Source organism: Giraffa tippelskirchi, chromosome 6, assembly GCF_054371585.1.
Source record: "Giraffa tippelskirchi isolate mGirTip1 chromosome 6, T2T-mGirTip1v1.2.pri, whole genome shotgun sequence".
Lineage (NCBI taxonomy): Eukaryota > Metazoa > Chordata > Mammalia > Artiodactyla > Giraffidae > Giraffa > Giraffa tippelskirchi.
In genome coordinates, this window is record NC_137280.1 from 63,655,219 (window position 1) to 63,677,034 (window position 21,816).

A 21,816-nucleotide genomic window follows, 5' to 3' on the forward strand; every position below is an offset into this window, starting at 1 on the left:
GAGACTCCAAAGCAGCTGGTCCATGACACGAAGATTCCTCTCTTTTAAAATCTCTCATTGCAAAGATCTTTGTTGAAGAAAAATAGGAAGGCTCCATCTAGGCCCCTGGGCTCCTGTGAAGTAATGAAGGTGATGAGCTCATGAACCAAAAAGGAGGAGATGGGAGGTCACCAGCTATTCCATGAGCAGGAAGGAACAAGGTAATGGTAAATTTACGTGTCTCCAACTTAACTGCTTCACTTATGGCTCAGCTGGTAAAGAATCTGCCTGTAATGTGGGAGACCTGGGTTCGATCCCTGGGTTGGGAAGATCCCTTGGAGAAGGGAAAGGCTACCCACTTCATTATTCTGGCCTGGAGAATTCCATAGACGGTATAGTACATGGGGTCGCAAAGTACGGACAAGAGTGAACAACTTTCACTTTCACTTTCAACTTAACTGCAACCTATAGGCAGTTAAGTATAAGCTACTCCTCTGAGCCTTCCAGCAACTATCCGAGTGGTAACATTATGTACAAGAAAAAACAATGAGTGCATGCGTGCATGCTCAGTTGCTTTAGTCGTGTCCGACTCTTTGCGACCCTATGGGCTGGAGCCCTCCAGTTTCCTCTGTCCATGAGATTCTCCAGGCAAGAATATTGGAGTGGGTTTGCCATGTCCTCCTCTAGGGGATTTTCCCAACCGTGGGATCAAATCTGTGTGTCCCCTGCATCCCCTGCATTGCAGGAAGATTCTTTACCCACTGAGCCACCTGAGAAACCCAAACCAATGAGATTACACTTTAAAAATCATGTTATTAAGATAAAATTCCCACTAAAAAGTGTATCATTCCATATATTTCTGTATATCAGAACCAAATCATTTGAAGAACTGCTGATCAGCGTTAAAGATCTCATCCAGGTGAACCCTGATATTCAGAGGGCAGTGTCATTGCTCAAAACATGTTTGGACATTCCTGAGAATTGCCTTCAGGGCTTATAGCACATTCTTTTGAGAATGTTCTTTCTTCCCTATGGTGCTGAATCTTTATCCTCTGAGGGTGGAGTTGAGGGTGGAGTCGATTCTTTGGAAACAGACAAGTGTCATGTAGAGCCAATTCTGTTGAATAAAGGTTCTGATCAAGCTGTGTAATAATGTTTGGGGTCAAAAACCAAAGGGTGGATTTAAAGTCTTTATTTACTTTCTTCTGTGGTTTAGAAGCAGGTCCTAAATGGAGTGAAGAAATTATTTGACTTTAATCTCTCTCACTAGCATTGTTGCGTTAGGTGGCTAATTTTCCTTTCAAAGAGATAAATTAATTTCTTTCCCTTACAGTCACACTTGTGTGTGAAAATGGTATCTACACTAGAAAGATAGGGGTGAACAGACACTGGACTAGGAACAGACGATGAGAGGAAAAATTCAGGTCCCATCACTTACACCCAAGTATGCCACTTAACTTCACCACGTTTCCGTTTCTGCCCTGTAATTGAGGCTAATGCCAGCTACCTTGTATATTCAGCAGTAAGTTTAAAACTGCTGTAATTACGTGAAAGGGAGAATATCTAGTCTAAAAATTCTCACTGTTGCAACTTCAAGAAAAAATAACTTCCAGAGCTGAAGTCATGGGTGTTAAGGATTGGGTGGGGATTTTGCTGGGAGGCATCAAGTTTATAGTAGGGCCAGGCCTGGGAGAGAGTAAATCTGAGTCTCTTTTTGTGACTCAATGGTCTTAATCAACTTGTCCTTAAGGAACCTTTAAAGTTTAATTAAGATAAATGTCTTACTTTCTTCCCTACTTTCAACCTAGTCACCTGATACTGAGCCTTCACATTTCACTTTAAATATCACTTTCTCATGTATTTTTCCTGATTCCTCTCCCTACAACTAGGTAATGTCCCTCTGACACCTGGTTCCATAAGCTATATGCTTCTTTTCTATGCAAATCTTTTTCTGTTTACAATTATTTATCAGTATTTGCTAATGTCTCTGTTTGGGTCAGCTCTGTATTCCCATTACTTAGCATAGCACCTGGCATGAGTCAGGTGCACAGCAAATATTGCCTGAGTATGTTTACAACCAGATTCTTCTTTCCTTAAATCTTTAAGCTTGACAGGATATTTCACACAGGAGCTCATGCTGTATTTTTGTAAAAATTATCATGGACTAATAAATATGTTTTGTTGTTGTTCAGTCACTCAGTCGTGGCCAACTCTTTGCGACCCCATGGACTGCAGCACGCCAGGCTTCCCGGTCCTTCACCATCTCCTGGAGCTTGCTCAAACTCATGTCCATCGAGTTGGTGAGTAAATTTGTAGAGGAGTTATTTTTTTAATGCCCATTTCCTGCTGAGGGGCAAACTGAGACTTTAGAAAGGAAGTGGTTTATTGAATGTCAACAAGCTAAGTAGGGATAGAAGCTGGACCAGAGGGCATGTTCATTGTTGTCATGAGTAAAGTTATACTTTACTCTGTCCGGTAGCCATTTTCTAGCCCTGTGTTCATTTTCTGTGAGTACATTGTAATGAATAGCATTTCCAAAATGTCCAAGTGTCAATTCTGTATAAGTCAGGATTTGTTTTGACTTTGTGGGAAAGAAAACACCAAAATATGGTTTTTGTTTTTCAAATTGAGGTTTATTTCTCTTTGAGGTGAAGGTCTTAAGGGACCCATGTTAGGGACCACCTCCTTATCTTTTACCTTTTACACAGGTCTTCTGTTCCCAAGTTCATCTCAATCGTCAAGATGGTTATTTTTTCAGTTGGCACTTCTGAGGAAAGAGGAATGGCAAGGACAACTCCCTTTGGTTAAGGACATTTCCAGGAAGTGGCCATCACCACTTCCACTCACATTCTATTGGGCAGAACTTATCACATGACCATACCTAGTTGAAATGGAGGCGGGAAAATGTAGTGTTTGTCCCACGCAGGCACATGTCCAACTGAAAAAAACAGGTCTCTGTTACTGAGGAGGAAGGTGTGAATGGATAGTGGGGATAACTCCCACAGATGCTTAGATTTCAGAGGATGGTCTATTTCTCTGTCTATCTATAATCCCAGAGTAGAATTTACCAGGGCTAGAAGAAAAATGGGGCTTCCCTGGGTGGCTCAGATAGTAAAGAACCTACCTTCAATGCAGAAGACCCAGATTTGAACCCTGGATTGGGAAGGTCCCCTGGAGAAGAAAATGGCAACCCACTCCAGTATTCTTGCCTGGAGAATCCCATGGACAGAGGAGTTTTGTGGGCTACAGTCCATGGGGTCGCAGAGAGTTGAACACGACTAACACTTTTACTTTCAGAAGAAAAATGAGAAGTTTACAAAATACTTCAAGCATTCTCCTGTGGTTATGCATGTAGAAATATATGGGAATAAAATATTCTGGACTTTTTCCTTCAGATAGACCAATCTGGGGATTTGGTATATATGTGGAAATGGAAAATTCCCAGAGATGGTCTTATGAAATAGTCTGTGACTGTTTTTTTCTTTTTTTTTCCCCCATTTATGCACTAATTCACTAATTCATCTATTGATTCACTGAACACTTATTGAAGGCCTGCTAGCCTTCAGGTACAAAGTCAATTTTCAAATGTTGTCATGACTAGGATAAACAAATCCTGACTCCTCAGCTCTGCAAGCATATTTAAACAGGACTGATGGAGTCATGCAGCTACCATCTGATATGTTCCAAAAATCTCAGTGATTTACCTCAAATCTTAAGAATAAGACAGTATTTCCCAAGACAGGATCATTTTATTTCTTTTCGTGCTGCCCCCACAGAAATGCTGTCTTCCACCCATGGACCTTGTTGCAAGACAGAGGACTTTAGGATGATGTGTATTTCACCTAGAGCTGACACAGAGCAAACTCATGTTCAAAACCAGCATGCTGTTTTATTTCTTTGAACACACACCAGGCACTTAGGCATAAAGAATCACACTGAATTGTCACAGCAGCTCTGTGAATAATGACTGTGCTGTTGGGTAAATTGACGAAGCCTGAGTCCCACCACCTCATATAACCTACACCCGTACTCTCACCCTAGACACCTCAAGTAGATAAACCATCTAAACACATGCACTGTGCTCACACTTGCTACCTTCAGAATCACAGATTCGAGGCAAGTCCCTCAGGCCATCTTCGAATCAGATCAATAATATAGTCATAAAATTTCTAGACTCACCACTGCTTTAAAGTGTACCATTATGACAAATTTACAGGCGAAGTAAAGAGGCTCAGAGAGGTCACCTGGCTTCCTCAAGGCCACACAGTGTGTAAGAAGCACAGCCAGGCTACAAGCCCTCTGCTACAGATCCAGTTCTGTTCATGGTAAGAGCCCCATGCAGACTGTCTGGATGAACAAATGAGCTCTCCAGAGAGAATGTAAATGTTCAGGTCCTACTGTGGGAACCCTCTTGAAGAGCTGTATCCTCATTCCTACAGAGCTAAGTGCTCTTGGGACTGGATACAGGTTGCTAACACCTGTGCACAGCCAAGTATCTCTGGAACCAGGCAGTTGACTCCTTGGAAGTTTACTATCTCTTTATTTGGCTGCATTGGGGCATAGTTCGGAGAAGGCAATGGCACCCCACTCCAGTACTCTTGCCTGGAAAATCCCATGGATGGAGGAGTCCGGTAGGCTGCAGTCCATGGGGTTGCTAGCAGTCAGAGAAGACTGAGCGACTTCACTTTCACTTTTCACTTTCATGCATTGGAGAAGGAAATGGCAACCCACTCCAGTGTTCTTGCCTGGAGAATCCCAGGGACTGTGGAGCCTGTTGGGCTGCTGTCTCTGTGGTCGCACAGAGTTGGACATGACTGAAGCGATTAAGTAGCAACAGCAGCAGCAGCAGGGGCTTAGTTGCAGCACATGTGATATCTTTAATTGTGGCATGTGGGATCTAGTTCCCTAACCAGGGATTGAACCTGGGCCCCCTGCACTGGGAGAGTGTTAGCCTCTGGACCACCAAGGAGGGTTCCCCCTTAGAACTTCAAAGCAAGACCCTCTTTCAAGAATTTTCAGATCTAAGTCCTTGATTTAGGAGTTGAAGAAAAGGAGATTCAGAGAGGTCTAATGATTTCCTATGGTTGTGCAGTGAAGTAATGATAGGAGTCGGATAAGAGTCCAGATCCAACCCCCTGCTGCTACTGAAGACCTTGTTTATACCTCACTGCCTGGGGAATAAGCAAAGGAGGAGGTAGAGGCAAAGGATGTGTAATACTGGAATATAATGATCTTCTGTTCATGGTACTTAAGAGTTTAATGTTTGAGAGCTGCAGAAGGACTAAATTAAGACTAACTGGTAAATGATGGCAGGGAGGCCACCACTTAAATCATTTCCCACCTCCTCTCAGAGTGTGTGGATATGAATAAAGCCACTTACTGCATTCCCACTGGAAGAAGCTGAGCCTTTGCTGTTATCAGTTACACCTTAACTACCCTATCCAGTAACCACTTAAGAAGGATTAGTGGATAATCAATTGAGTGGAGGCAGATGATGTCAGAAGGAGGCTCATGGACCTGCTAACGGTATACTTCATGATATTTCCTTGATGCAGTTGATATTTCTCAAAAAAAATCATTTGTGGCAGTATCACATGGAAGAGAGGGCACTTAGGTTAGAATCCCAGTTCCACAGTGTGCCACACTCACCCTAGAACCTGGGGCACGAGTGAAACCCAGCTTCACTACAGGAAACTGATGCCCCCTGAGAGATGTGTCATGATAGGGGCCCTGTCAATCTGTTGTTCATTGGGGTATCCTCAACACTGAGTACATGCTGGACACAATGAGTCTTTAATTAATAGCTGCTGGATAAACTGAGGCTTGTGAAAAGTACTCAGAATTGAAAGGGTACTAGGAGTTGCAGTGGGACTATTTAGAAGCTATTTTCAAACTAAGAATAAAGAAGGAAGAGGCTCATTGCTCAGGGCAGAAAACAATGTTAACAGAGAAGAAAAAGGAGACATTGCTGAGTAAGTTTTGTAAAATATATCATCTCTGTCAAGGATAATGATCTTCCAGCTGCAAAGGACAGACATGGAGAGGAGGATACATGAGGAAATACTATGGAAGCACAGAGGTCAAGATGCAGAAACAAAATAAGTAGGTCCCCACAGGGCACAAGCAGACCTTTATTAAAGGGCACGTCAGGCACTGTGTTAGGTGTTTTAGATATGCAGTTGAATTCCTTTCTCACAGCAGCTCTGGAAGACATATATTATATCCATTTTACAGGTAAAGAAACTGTAGGAAGAAAATAAATCATTTGCTCAAGGTCACCGCCTTGAATAAATGACTTTTAATACAGAGAAGATTTGAATACACAGTTATAACTCTAAGTAATCTTACAGGAACTACAGAGGACAATTCCAGAGGACTGAAGATGTGCAAATTATTCAAAGTTAAATAGGAGGAAAATATAAGTGGTAGAATTTCCATCTAAATTTGATGTCTGTCCCCAGGAAAACCCTACAACTGAAAATGTGTATATATAAAAAAAATTACATATATGTGTGTGTGTGTGTGTGTGTGTGTTAGTTGTTCAGTCGTGTCTGACTCTTTGTGACCCCATGGACTGTAGCCTGCCAGGATCCTCTGTCCATGGAATTCTCCAGGCAAGAATCCTGGAGTGGATAGCCTTTCCCTTTTCCAGGGGATCTTCGTGACCCAAGGATCAAACTTGTGACTCCTGCATTGCAGGAAGATTCTTTACCATCTGAGCCACCAGGGAAGCCCATGTATATATATATATATATATATATATATATGTGTGTGTGTGTATGTGTATATATGTATAATTTTTTTTCCCAGAACTTAGAGAAGGAAGCAGTGATCACCAGAAACTGGTCTGGTTTACCTGAGGATATGCGAGGTGATGACATATTGCTTCTTTTCCTTTCTGGTAGGATTGCTAGACGAGCAAAGCATCAGGTGCTCTGATATCATGTGTGTCAGTCTCAGCAAGGGACTTGAAAGTTTCCTTCAGAGTATTTTTGAAGAAAAACCTGAGAAATGAAAGCTGGATGATAGTAATTTTCTTCTTTAGGCCATATCACAAGTCTTGTGGGATCTTGGTTCTCTGACCAAGGATCAAACCCACCCACACCCTTGGCAGTGAAGACATGGAGTCCTAACCACTGGACAGCCAAGGAATTCTTGACAGTAATTTTCAATAGCTAGACAACTGCTTGAAGATCTTTAGCTACCTGCATACCTGTCTGTCTTTGGTCTTCTCTGTGAACACTTAGCTGATTGTTGGAAATGAATACTGAGTTTATTAAAACGTCTGATGCCATGGTGTCAGGAAGTATTGCTGGGAATCAAAACTTCAGTCCAAGAAGAAACAAGAGTTTCCTGTTTAACCACCAGAAGGGTGGTTTTAAGATGGGGACACACTCAAGAAATGGCAAGAAGACCCAGTGATGAGCCAAGCTACAAGCTAGGAAATTGCACACAGAGCAAAGGGTGTGATAGTGATAATGCTGCTTAAGGACTGAGCTGGACCGTCATCAGACTTCACTTTAGAGTAAGTCTCCTGAGCACTCCACACTCTACTTAAGGACAACCTCAGGCACAGAGTTTTAAAGGAGAGTTGAACCCACCAATTGGCACTGTGTGTGTGTGTGTGTGCACGCGCATGTGTACATGGAGAGTGTCATGTGACTTTGGACGTGGGGAGTGGAGCTAGGCAGAAGCAATATTTAAGCTAGATGGAAAACAGGATTAGAGGGATTATTAGTCATTGTCAAGTAATCAATGGTCTTTTTATGTGGAGAAGAATTGATGTGTTTCTTTATTTTACTTATATACATTTGCTTTTCATGTCTTTCTTCCAAAAAGGTTTTGAAGTCACTAAAAAAGTATTCAAAATTGACTCTGAGTAACTTCAGAAGTCAGAATTAGGACACATGATGAATATTATAAGGAGCCCATCCTAACCATCTGAGTTACAAAACGATGGCATGACCTGCCTGGGCAAGTGGTGACCTCCCATTCCTGGAAGCATGTAAGAGCTAGGGGACCAGAAGTGATGAGTGAACATACACACTCACAAACACATACACACAGGTACACATACATACACACATACTCACACACAGACACACACAGTCACACTGAGTTGGCTCAGTTGGCTTGTTAAGGTGTCGTCCAGTGCAGTTTCTCTTCTTATTTATTTAGTTAAGTTGGATCCTTGTCTTGTGTACATTGCTTTATTTTCAAATTGTTCTTTATAAAAACAAACACACCATAGTTACAACAGACTTTGGGCGCTGGATACAGTCACTAATGCCTTGCACAGCTAAACTCAAGCTTATATGGTAAGCTACCATTGGGAAGATAGTCTTTTGGAAATATCGCTAGTCAGACCAATCTTCCTGAGATACATAATGATCATGAGTTTGCTAACACATCATTTCTAATTCTTTTGCAAAGAGGACTAAAAACTGTGGTAGAGCTAGGGGCAAAATATACAACAAGACTGTTTCTACAATTCTCCAGCCCCTTGCTCTCTGGGAAGCACTATTCTGCCTATACAGGCTTTTCATTTTCCTCTTTTCTGATCATATTCAGGCTTGACTGCCCTTGGCTACTCTTTGGCTCCTTGGGGTTTCAGGGGGTGGGTAGTGGGGGGCTGTAAGAAGCTACTGACATGACCAAAAGAGGCATTTCACATTTCATCAAGGGAGTTTATGTTCAAAGAAAGGAAAAAGATATAGCACACAACTCTCTGCTCCCTGACAACCAAAGACAAACCGGTATGAAATTACAACTATCAGACTCTTTCTGTTGTCTTTAAAGTTATGTCCAGAGGAATATGGGCTCTGGTGTTTCTCCAAGAGTCAGGTTTGCAAATTCAAGAAAACAGCACTTCCTAGGGAAGCCTTCTGTGATCTCTTCCAGAAAGTTGTCCTTCCCTTCCTCTAACCATTGTATGTGCATCTTCCATGTTGTCGGTTATTTCCACGTTTGTCAGCCTTTCTGAGGCAGAGTAACAGAATACTTGGAGCACAGACTCTGGAGCGACCCTGCCTGGGTTCAGATCCTGGGTTTGCTTTTACTGACTCTGTGGCTCTGGACAGTTCTCTCACAGGCACAATGAGGATAGCAGCATCTGTCTCATGGGGTTGTTTGCACACATCCTGAGATCCTGACGTTGCAAAACCCTCAATACAATGAGCTGCCGTGATGGCGGTGGTTGATAGAACAGGCTCTGGAACCAGACCTGCCTGGGTCAGGTTTGTTGCAGTGCTCCATTCTTCATCTATCTTAGCTTAGCCTTCCTCAGCTGGAAAATGGGAACAACCACAATCTCTGTCTCAGTGGGTTGTTGTCAGGGTGATTTGGGGAAAGTGTCTGGCTTGTGACACTCAGGAAAGGCTACACACCAGACTTAGATTTTTCCCAGCAGTGACTTGTTCTAATTTATCTCTTGTACTCTTAGCACCTGGTCTGGGTTTGGCACAAGTTAGGGGCTATTGAATCTGTGGATTCTGGCACTCCTGGGTAACCATCTCCCTTATCCTGCCTTCTGCCAGCATGGGCGCACACACCCATATACACACACATCAGGCTTATATATATATATATATATATATATATATATATATACACACACACACATATATGTATATATACACACACACATATATATATATACATAACATATGCCCGCCACACCCACAGACACCGCATCCCCACATACACACTGCATGTACAATATACACAAAGATCACACATACCACACACCAAGCACAAAGGCGTAAACAGCAGACACCGTCCCCCTATACATTCCACCATGTCACATACACACCATACACACATATACACACAGCATATACACACCACACCTAGAAAGATGATACCCACACACATACAGATACTACAGTATGCACAAAAATACCATGTTTCTCATCCACAAATACACAATATTACACATACCACGTGCACCACACCAAGCACAAGCGTGCGAACACCGGACACCTTCCCCCACCCCCACCGTGCCACACCCACTCTCACACACAGTTACAACACACACATCACAAAAACCACAGCTACACATCCACACCTTTCCCTTCTCCCTCAGCTGCTCTAGGAGCTGAAGGGAGCTGTGTCAGCTTCGAAGATGTGACTCAACTTCCAGGGCTTGTTTCTACAAGAGCGAAATCCCTCATCAGCTGTGGCCACCTCCCTGAGAAGGCATGCGGGGTGAGTTCCAAATCTGCATTTTGGCCTGAGGAAAAGGGTGTGGAGTTATTTTTTCCCCCTTCTGATTGTCAAATAACACATCTGCCCAGGCCAAGAGACCATTTCTCCAAACAGAGGTATAGGTAAGTCTGGTTATTCTTTCCGAAATTCCACACAGCTCTAATGAATGCCATATGCGTCACAGCTAACAGGCCTTTCTCCCTGGGAAGTCGGCCCTGCAGAATTTGATAGATTTATCATCGCCACATTTCAGAGACGCAGAACGTCAGGGCTGGGAGGCTTACTGGAGAGTATCTTTCTTGTCCAGTAGTTCCCAAACTTTACTGGACGTTTAGAACTCCCAGAGCTCATGTTATTCATACATGTCACCAGGCTCCAACCCTCAGAGATGATAACTCAATGGGACTAGGGTGGTGTCCTGAAATTTGCCTTTGAAATGAGCATCCTAAGTGATTCTGATGCAGATGTGTGTGTACACAGATGAAAAACATCAGAATCACAATTTAATAGTTGGGGAACACTTGAGCACAATTATCAGATAACAGACTGGTATGGTTAGTTGGTTAATTAGTGGCAAGATTAGAACTAGACCTCAGACTTTGTTGCTTCTAATCCAGTGTTTTTGAAGTATTTATCTTGAATCCCTTGGTTCATCCTGTCTTTTCATCTCCAAGCACTTTAGAGTTGAGCCTTTGCCAGAGAAAAACCTTGAATTTGTGTCAGAGGTAAGCAAGGCTCCTCTGTGACCACAGTCTCCTTTTCCCAGGGAGACTTGATTTCCCCAACAGAATCCATTTCTTGACTATCAAGTGCATTGGTTATCACATCTTTCTTAACCTAGGCTTCAGATTTCAATTGCTGAGTATGACAAGAAGGGGAAGTTAAGCCTCTCAAATTGTCCTAAGCCTCACCCTACTCAGAAGTCAAACATTCCCCAAAGCAACAGAGTTTACTCTCTAGAGACATCTTGACTGTTTGGGCCAGTCATCAGAAAACTATTGTCTATAGCCCAAATCTGGCCCAGTGTCTGTTTTTGTAATAAAGTTTTACAGGAAAACAACCATAAACATTCATTTACATATTGTCTTTGGCTGTTTTTGTGCAAAGTGGCAGAATTGCAATAGAGATCATATGTCCCGAGAATCTAACATATTTTCCATCTGGCCTTTTTGCAGGAAAACTTGATTGACGCTTGACTAGATTGTTACTTGGGGCACTCCCAGGGGCCATGGAACTTGTAATGCAAATTAAACCCAAACACTCACAACAAAGGAATTGCAATAAGGACTATGACATATTTCCCAATGTCCCCCTGCACCTCATAGTGTAGCCTTCATTGAGGATGAAATCACACCATCTAAATACTATCATGCTGAACCGGGTTGGTCATTTCAGAAATTTATTTGATAGGCAATGAAATTTTAGATAAAGTGAGTTTTTACTTTCTGGAATCTGTTGAAGAGTCTGTTGTATCAAAGAATAACCTAAGCTAGGCTTCATAAGATAATGGCTTCTTGAATAAGTACCAGGCATCTTTTCCACCCCCAAGCTCCCTCATTCTTGTGCTGTGCTCATTTGTGTCCAAATGTTTGTGACCCCTTGGACTGTCGCCCACCAGGCTCCTCTATCTACGAGATTTTTCAGGCAAGAATACTGGAGTGAGTTGCTAGTCCCTCCTCCAGGGGATCTTCCTGACCCAGGGATCAAACCCATGTCTCCTCTTTGGCAGGTGGCTTCTTTACCACCAGGGCCATCTGGGAAGCCCCCTTCATTCTTAACCACTACTAAATACGCTTAGTTTGCTTCATGTTTCATGGATATGTCACTTCCTTCCTGAATCCAGCATCTTTGTGGAAGCAGGTCTAGAAAGGATGGACTCAGAGCTGAAGCATGCTCCCAGAAGCAATTTCTTTCCTTTTTTTTTTTTTTTTTGTTGTTGTTGCTTAACAATAATTTGTGGAGAAGGCAATGGCACTCCACTCCAGTACTCTTTTGCCTGGAAAATCCCATGGACGGAGGAGCCTTGTAGGCTGCAGTCCATGGGTCACTGGGAGTCATGCATGACTGAGCGACTTCACTTTCACTCTTCACTTTCATGCATTGGAGAAGGAAATGGCAATCCACTCCAGTGTTCTTGCCTGGAGAATCCCAGAGACAGGGGAGTCTGGTGGGCTGCCTTCTCTGGGGTCGCACAGAGTCGGACATGACTGAAGCTACTTAGCAGCAGCAGCAGTAATAATTTGAGAGGGGAAAGAGAGATTTCAAAATCTGGAGGATGTGGCATAAAATGGTTTGTGAGCCATGACTGAGAAATGATCCATTATTAATAGTTATCACTATACGTCTTAATTTCATAAATGCTTGTATATTCACACATCTTTCAGCCATTCAAATGATTCACACTGTAAGGAGAGATTTGGTGTAGAAACTCTTCACCCAGGAGTTTTTACCGGGACACAAGAACAAACTATAACAAAAAGCCATCATTATGATCTGTGCTTACATAGGAGACAGAATTGCAAACCTGTTTTTTCAGAAGACTGGGCTCATGCTTATACCCATGAGTTAGAGTGCCAGGCCTGAGATAAAAATAGTGTTTACTTTATAGGGTTGTGTTGATTCAATAAGAACATTTGTATATAATTTAAGCACTGCGATTGGTGGTCCATGAAACCTATTTTGTTGTTGTTGTTGTTGATGATGCTATTCTCAGCAAGGATAATATTAGGTAGGGCATTACAGTTATGCTTTCCTGAGGTCCACCGGTCAGAAGGAGAGTTTGGAGAGTGGTATATCAATTGCACTGATGGTCTTATTTAGTGGCTTCTCATTATTCATGCTCTTTATCCTGTAACTAGAAGCCTGTCCCCCTATGAACTTTGGACTAAGACTGTACATTACTTGACTATTAGGATGCTAGCAAACATGCCACAAGTAGAAGCCTGAATAGCCCTTGAGTGTCTCTTCTTCTCTTGCATGATTGAGTTTTCTTGAATATGGAATCCTACCAACTGCATGGGACCAAACCTAGATTGGCTTGCTGGAGAATGAGAAATCAGACAGAGCTGCGTTGTCACAAAGTCATCTTGGACCCGTCCACCCTCAAACATGTGACACAGATGCTCAACCAGGATTAGATGAGCTGTCTACCCAACTCAGCTGACCCCACAAATGCATGAATGAGCCCAGTCAAGATCAACCAAATCAGCCCAGAACAGCAAAACTTCCCAGTTCATCTGTAAGTTCTTGAGAAAGAATACATGGCTTTCATTTTAAAACTACTAAATTATGAAGTAACTTGTTACACAACAATAAGTAACTGGTAGAGAGGGTATAGAATATTTACTAATTACTAGTAAATGATTGGTTCATCAAAGAAGTTGAAGAATGAAATGTTCTGGGATCATCAGAGGCTTTCTTACTGTATACAAATGGTGGTAGTCTGGAAGCCCCAAAATGAAAATCATGCTCAAATTAGCCGCTATTCCTCTTGTTAAAATACCAACCCAGGCCTTAGAAATGGTTAATACATAAATAACATAATAGCTAAAATGTTAAAATTGAGGATGCATTCTGAAATATTTCCCACTGCTTACAGAAAGGAAGTCTCCTGGAAAGAGACACACCTAATTCAGGTTAAAAATAACACAACTAAATTTCTGGGAAAGAGGACAGGAGTTTGGAGGGAAAAAAAAAATTCATCAAAAATTCATCTTTTTCTATAGACATAATGGGCTTCCTGAATTTCTGTGTCAGCTTGCTCATGATAAGGAAGGCTGATGAAAAACAGGAAGAAACAGAATTGGTTTATAATGGGAGAGCAGAAAAGCATAAAGAGAAGATTGTGGGTAGAGGAATGCTACCAACCAACTCTGATGCAGTTCTTAGTGTATGATCTGGCTCTGGGTGATAGGGTTGAACAGTTCTGCAGCTCCCTGGGCAAATTTAAATGTCGTCAGCATTGGAAAATCAAAGCAGTGAGGAAGAGCTACAAGTGTAGTTAAATTGTAGGCCTGCAGCAAAATTATGAAGTTCAGATTGCCCAAGCTGGTAGGCAACTTGTGATATGGAGTCAGAGCTAATTATGGAAGGTATAAAAGTAAATGCCATTCATTCATTTACTTATGCAATTCTTTTATAAGATATATTACAAGCCATGTGTGTGTGTGTAAAGTTTTCATCCATCCATTCATTCACTGAGAATATTCATTGAGCCAGATAATGGGATAGACACTGGAGATACAAAAATGAAATAGAACGTCTTTGTCTTCAGGAATTTATAGGCCAGAGTGAAGAGACAGAGAAAGAAAAAACTGGTACTGGCCATACTGAAAACCATCATGAAGGAGGTTTGAGGTACTTCTTGTTTTCTCTGTCAAGTTCTCAGTCATTTGAGAGGCACAGGAGAGAAACACATGGACAGCAGCATGTCAGCTCTATGAGTGATGAAAAGTGAGTTAGAGACTGTGATACCAGATCTGTCACCCAGAGGTCTCACTAATAACACTCCAGAACAAAACTGAACTTACCCCTCTGGCTTCTGGTATAATAGTCTAAGAGCAGAAGCATTCCTTGTAGAGAGAAGTCATTACCACTGAGTGGAGAGCAGACTAAAATGTATGCTAAGCTTCAGAGGATAGAGAAACAGGGAGAGAGAGAAAAGAGGAGGTCATGATAAACTTGCTCAGTCCCTTCTCTTAAGTCCAGAAATCAGATACCTCATTCTTCCTTCAACAAGAAGTGAGTGAGGAATGGAGACAGAGAAAGTGACTGTCTCTTTCCCAATGGTGTCTGTTTATGGAAGGGGGGAGCCAGAGATAGAAGAAGGTTCTCCCCTAAAACTTTGAAATAACACAGAGGAATGCTTAAGCTAACTTGGTCTTAAGGATCAAAGAAAGTCTCTTCAAGGAGTTGGCTCATTCGTATGGCTGAAGAGGAGTTGTATAGGTGAGGGAATTGTATTACTGGGTTTCAGAAACTGTTCAAGAAACTGTTCACAAAGTTGTAGTATCTAAAATGGTTAGTGAGTATATTGCAAAAAGTGGAGTGTCTTGCCAGGCTCTTTCAAGACAGAAAAAACAAAATAAAACCTCAGCTGCTGTACAGGGACAGGAAAGCCCATATTCAAGGAGAATGAGCTGCCAACTTAAGTAAGTCTGTAAAGGATGAATAGGAAGGCAGGAGATAAGATGCAAACTCTGTTTGGAGCCAAGTATTGGGTCATCTAAGAAGCCAGAATACCAAGATGGAATTCTCTTCATATTCTATATACCCATTCTCTTTATACTCCATCACATTTACCTGACTTCATGCCCCAGTTAGAAGTAATGAGGTCCTGTATGAAGCCAGGCAGTAACAGAGAGACTAATAGGTAAGGATCAAGTACCATGGAAACCAAGAAGACAGAATCTATGGGAACCAACATGGCCAGGATTGGTGAGTGAAGACCCAAATATGACAGTAGGATGTTTGAAGAAAGCATGATGTGAATAGAAATTAGAAAGTCAATGCCATGGGGACCATTCAGTTCTCTGAATGTCCAGTTTTGAAGAACTAGCTTTCTCCCAAGGCAGAAATACCCAAAAACAGTTGGGAAAATGGGTGAGATAAGGAGAAAATGTTGAGTCTAGATTGAAAGAGTCTGGCTAAATGCTGAGAGTAGATGAACTCACACACATATAAAAAGTAGTGAAGAGAAAAAAATAAGGCAACCAAGGAACTAAGTTTGGAGAGACACCTCTGTTTTAAGGGTCAGCAGCAAGAAGTTCAGTTCAGTTCAGTTCAGTTGCTCAGTCGTGTCCAACTCTTTGTGACCCCATGGACTGAAGCATGCCAGGCTTCTCTGTCCATCACCAACTCCCAGAGCTTGCTCAAACTCATGTCTATCGAGTCGCTGATGCCATCCAACCATCTCATCCTCTGTTGTCCCCTTCTCCTCCTGCCTTCAATCTTTCCCAGCATCAGGGTCTTTTCCAATGAGTCACTTCTTCGCATCAGGGGGCCAAAGTATTAGAGTTTCAGCTTCAGCATCAGTCCTTCCAATGAATATTCAGCACTAGTTTCCTTAAGGATGGACTGGTTTTATCTCCTTGCAGTCCAAGGGACTCTCAAGAGTCTTCTCGAACACCACAGCTCAAAAGCGTCAATTCTTCAGCACTCAGCTTCCTTTATAGTCCAACTCTCACATCCATACATGATTACTGGAAAAGCCATAGCCTTGACTAGATGGACCTTTGTTGGCAAAGTAATGTCTCTGCTTTTTTAACATGCTGTGTAGGTTGGTCATAGCTTTTCTTCCAAGGAGCAAGCATCTTTTAATTTCATGGCTGCAGTCACCATATGCAGTGATTTTAGAGCCCCAAAAATAAAGTCTCTCACTGTTTCCGTTGTTTCCCCATCTATTTACCGTGAAGTGGTGGGACCAGATGCCATGATCTTAGTTTTCTGAATGTTGACTTTTAAGCCAATTTTTTTTCACTCTCTTCTTTCACTTTCATCAAGAGGTTCTTTAGTTCTTCTTTGCTTTCTGCCATAATGGTGATGTCATCTGCATATCTGAGGTTATTGATATTTCTCCCAGCAATCTTGATTCTAGCTTGTGCTTCATCCAGCCTGGCATTTGGCATGATGTACTCTGCCTATAAGTTAAATAAGCAGGGTGACAATATATAGCCTTGATGAACTCCTTTCCCAATTAGGAACCAGTCCGTTGTTCCATGTACAGCTCTAACCTGCTTCTTGACCTGCATATAGATTTCTCAGGAGGCAGGTAAGGTGGTCTGGTATTCCCATCTCTTTAACAATTTTCCACAGTTTGTTGTGATTCACACAGTCAAAGGCTTTGGCATAGTCAATAAAGCAGAAGTAGATGTTTTTCTGGAAATCTCTTGCTTTTTCTATGATTCAATGGCAAGAAGAGAATCCCTCAAAGAAAAAAAGCATAAGATACAAGTATGCTGGAAAGTTGCCAAAGCCTAGTGTTACTACAGAGATGGATATTTATTGTGAGGTTAATTTTATTTTGGACTTTCTTTATTTTAATCTTATATCTATAAAATGGGAAGCAAAAATAATTGCTAATCTAAACACTTGATGACTGAGAATCTGGATATTTAAGGATAAAAAGAATGTTACTTTAGGTATATATTAAGTGACTTTAATATTTCTGCTTCCCCATGTCCTGCTTGCCGGTACCACCCAGGGAATAGGGGGGAAGATTGAAAGCCCTTAGGATGCAAGGGAAATTCTCTCTCTCTTTCTGAACCTAGAGAACCAAGAAGAAAGACAGGGATGGGAGAAAATGGCAACCAGGGATGTAACCCTGCCTCCGACTCTGGAAGGAGGGAAGACATGTGTTGTCTAGGTTGGGGATTATTTAGGGCAGAGGCTCTGGTCCACCTTCCTGTTGAGGACTCAGGGAGGACATTGTAATGTAGAGCAGGCACAAGCCAATAAGAGAAGTCCCAGATAGTTTAAGAGGTTGGCCTGGTATAGACAGAGGATTTTGTTGTCAATCTTGAGATTTCCTTAATTTTGGTACAACAAAAAAGACACTCAGTTTAGAGCCCTTGATCTTGCAGTGGCGCCAACTAGAGTAGGGTTGAGGAGACCCTTCAGCAGAAGCCAATGGATGGCTTCCTGCGCCAGGGCTGGAGAGAAGGAATAGCCCAGACTGAGAGAGCTCTGTAATGCCAGTAAGAACTAAGAAGGTTCTTCATAGGAACTTACAGGGTAGAGGCATTTGATTCAAGTAGGCATCTGAGAAAAGTTTATAGAAGAGTTCATTCTTCATGGATGTCAGTATCTGTGAGCACTCAGGGATGAAGCAAAATCAAGGGTACTTTGATGAGCTGCTGCCCAGCATACACTCATATATCCAACCTTAAGAGTGACATTCCACACATTTTCTTAGGGTCATGTCAGCCATCCTTTTACATGAGCAGGGGTGATGAGGACCAAGAAAAACAGCAGTTATATCAAAGAGATGGCCTTAAACAGAAGTAAATGATTTCACTACTGATTAGATTCATTTCTTAACTTGTATAGACTAAATTTTTAAATATCATTTCCTTGAGTATTTAGCAAATTGAAGTTCATGTGAAGAGAAGTAAGTTAGAGAAATAAAAGAGTCATATGCTCTTTGTATATCAAAATCTAATTCTGCTGTAAATCTTCAATCTTTCATGATTTATTGACTGTTTGCCTAGCCCACCACAGCCTTGTGATTAGGGTGGTGAGCCCTGATGAAAGTGGGTGCATTTTGTATTGCACGCTGCTTGACTTGTCTTGGGAATAGTAGGGAATTGATAAATATGAAAAATGAAAGTTTCCTTCTCATGTTGTTGTTGTTGTTTAGTCACTAAGTTGTGTCCAACCCTTTTGAGACCCCATGGACTGTAGCCTGTCAGGCTCCTCTGTCCATGGGATTTCCCAGGCAAGAATATTGCTGTGAGTTGCCATTTCCTTCTTTAAGGGACCTTCCCAACCCAGGGATTGAACCCGTGTTTCTTGCATCTCTTGCATTAGAAGGTGGATTCTCTACCACTGAGTCACCAGGGAAGCCCTTCGACTATTTAGTATGGACAGAAGAGCCTGGCATGCTACAGTTCATGGGGTGGCAAAGAGTTGGATATAACTTAATGACTAAACAACAGCAACAACAATTCTTGGCCTTGGGATGGCGTTGCCACAGTGGGGTGTGACTTACAGAAACAGTTGAAAGAGGTCTTAGGTTGAGAAGCTCTTCACATTACAGTATTGGGTTATTCTGCTTAAGTGAATGCCCCTGCTGCAAGAGGAAACTTTGCCTGTAATAACTAAACAGTAAAGCAGAGATTTTCGTGGGGAACAGAGACAACACTCTCTCTTAATCCCCAAAAGGGAAAGAAAATCTAGACTTGGAGTTTTAAAAATCCACCCAAAATGAGCTCTTAAAGGGTTTTTTTTTTTTTTCTTTCCTTTTTTTAAGTCCAATTTCATTGCTTCCTCCTTGTGAATGAAATATGAAACAGGCATGGGTATCTGAAGGTTATCTATAGCTTTGCCTAAAATGGTTATAATTGGAGAAATGAAATAGTGCTAACTGCAAAGCCTGAATAACATTATAACATTATGCAAAATGAAGGCACTTTAGAAGAATAAAGGAACGATGACAATGCAAATCAGAGCCAGTGAAGGTCAGACGTTTTGCATAAAGTGCCTTGCAATCTAATTCATGTGAACTTAGCCGGAGGAGAGAAAAGTGACTTATTAAAACACAATACTTTTTCAAAGAGCATTACTGCAGAGCTCTGGATCTGCTTACAAGTCTCACAGGCTGCCGTAAGGATTCGGTGAGGAGCTGGGTATAGACATAGCCAAGCTGAAATTATAGAAGCTTTGTTCAGAAATAAAATATCTCGACCTCGTGATTACACTCAAGCTGGGTTTCTTAACCATTTGATGGCTGAACTGAAGGGGTGTTTCTCAGACAACAGAACTAGATAGTTGTTTATAGTTATTTACGGGCTATTATGTTTATCATCAAGCTTCCCTGGAGGCTCAGATGGTAAAGAGTCTGCCTACAATGCAGGAGACCCAGGTTTGATCCCTGAGTCAGGAAGATCCCCTGGAGAAGGAAATGGCTACCCACCCCTGTATTCTTGCCTGGAGAATTCCGTGGATAGAAGAACCTGGTGGCTAGAGTCCGTGAGGTCGCAAAAGAGTTGGGCAGGACTCAGTGACTAAACTTTCAGTTTCACTGCATGTTTATTACCTCCTGTTATTCTCAGACCCACTGAGGGCATAACGTTTTATTATTTTTTACAGTTGAGGCTATTGAGGCTCAGAAACTTAGAGGTATTAGCTTATGGAACCCAACTTGTTTGGAGTTGCCATGCGAACTGTTAGATTCTGACTTCCAAAGTTAATTCACTGTCATACTGCCTAGAAATAACTGTTGTCTGTGTCTTGAAAAGATCAAGTCCTTGTGCATAGCGTGAGGTCTTTTTAGCTTGACTATATAGAATCATAAATCCCCTGACAGATAATAGCTGCCTTTGCTTCTCTTTCTATATCAGATTCCTTTGATCTAAGACAGGCCAATCCTGGGCTCTAACTTCCCTGCCTCTTTTCTGGCTCAGCAGAGAGACTCCAATGTAGTCTAGAGCAGGAAGCACCATATAGAGAAAACCAGAGACTAAAGGTCAGACTTCCTGGATTGGACCCCTGGTTCCACCAGTTACTAACTGTGGGACTTTAAGTAATTTCCCTGGTCTGTAAAATGGGTTAATACAAAAATCTACCTCAAAGTCGTGTCCAACTCTGCGACTCCATAGACCACAGTACGCCAGGCTTCCATGTCCTTCACCATCTCTCAGCGTTTGCTCAGATTCATGTCCATTGAGTCAGTGATGCCATCTAACCATCTCATCCTTTGTCACCCTCTTCTCTTCTTGCCCTCAATCTTTCCAAGAATCAGGGTCTTTTCCAATGAGTTGGCTCTTCGCATCAGGTGGCCAAAGTATTGGAGCTTCAGCATCAGTCTTTCCAATGAATATTTAGAGTTGATTTCCTTTTAGGATTGACTGGCTTGATATCCTTGTTGTCCAAGAGACTCTCAAGAATCTTCTCCAGCACCACAATTTGAAAGTATCAATCCTTCAGTGTTCAGCCTTCTTTATGGTCCAACTCTCAAATCCATACATGACTACTGGACAAACCAAAGCTTTGACTATATGGCCTTTGTTGACAAAGTGATGTCTCTGATTTTTAATACGCTGTCTATGTTTGTCATAGCTTTTCTTCCAAGCAGCAAGCATCTTTTAATTTCTTGGCTGTAGTCACTGTCCGCAGTGATTTTGGAGCCCAAGAAGGTAAGATCTGTTACTGCTTCCTTTTTTCCCATTCTAATTGCCATGAATTGATGGGACCACATGCCATGATCTTTGTTTTTTGAATGTTAAGTTTTAAGCCAGCTTTTGCACTCTCTTTTTCAGCCTTATCAAGAGGCTCTTTAGTTCCTCTTTGCTTTCTACCATTAGAGTATTATCATCTGCATATCTGAGGTTGTTGCTATTTCTTCCTTCTCTGGGCAGTTTTGATTCCAGCTTGAGAGTCATCCAGCCTGGCATTTCTCATGATGTAAGCAGTCCCCCTGCTTATTTAACTTATATGCTGCTGCTGCTGCTGCTAAGTCGCTTCAGTCGTGTCCGACTCTGTGCGACCCCATAGACGGCAGCCCACCGGGCTCCCCCATCCCTGGGATTCTCCAGGCAAGAATACTGGAGTGGGCTGCCATTTCCTTCTCCAATGCATGAAAGTGAAAAGTGAAAGTGAAGCCGCTCAGTCGTGTCCGACCCCTAGCGACCCCATAGACTGCAGCCTACTAGGCTCCTCCGTCCATGGGATTTTCCAGGCAAGAGTACTGGAGTGGGGTGCCATTGCCTTCTCCGTAACTTATATGCAGATCCTGATTATTAGAATGGGCTGAAACTGCTGGGTTAACTTGCAGAGACTCAGTCTCATCTTAGAACTTCAATCTGGGCTTCACAGGAAAACTTATGGAGGCTTTAAAAAAATACTACTGTCTAGGCTCTACCCAGGTCCCACCCTAGACCAACTAAACTAGCCAGGTTTGAGAACTAAAAGAAA

The 21,816-nt window shown here is 42.1% G+C and overlaps 1 long non-coding RNA gene across 1 annotated transcript in view; it reads left to right on the forward strand.

Moving 5' to 3' along the window:
* The first annotated feature begins 2,171 nt into the window (after positions 1-2,171).
* LOC145511221 (uncharacterized) overlaps positions 2,172-21,816 on the forward strand; it is an 82,224-nt gene continuing 62,579 nt past the window's right edge. The window contains exon 1 of the long non-coding RNA XR_014057673.1: positions 2,172-2,279. This is a non-coding gene — a long non-coding RNA (uncharacterized LOC145511221). The remainder of the gene's footprint in view (positions 2,280-21,816) is intronic.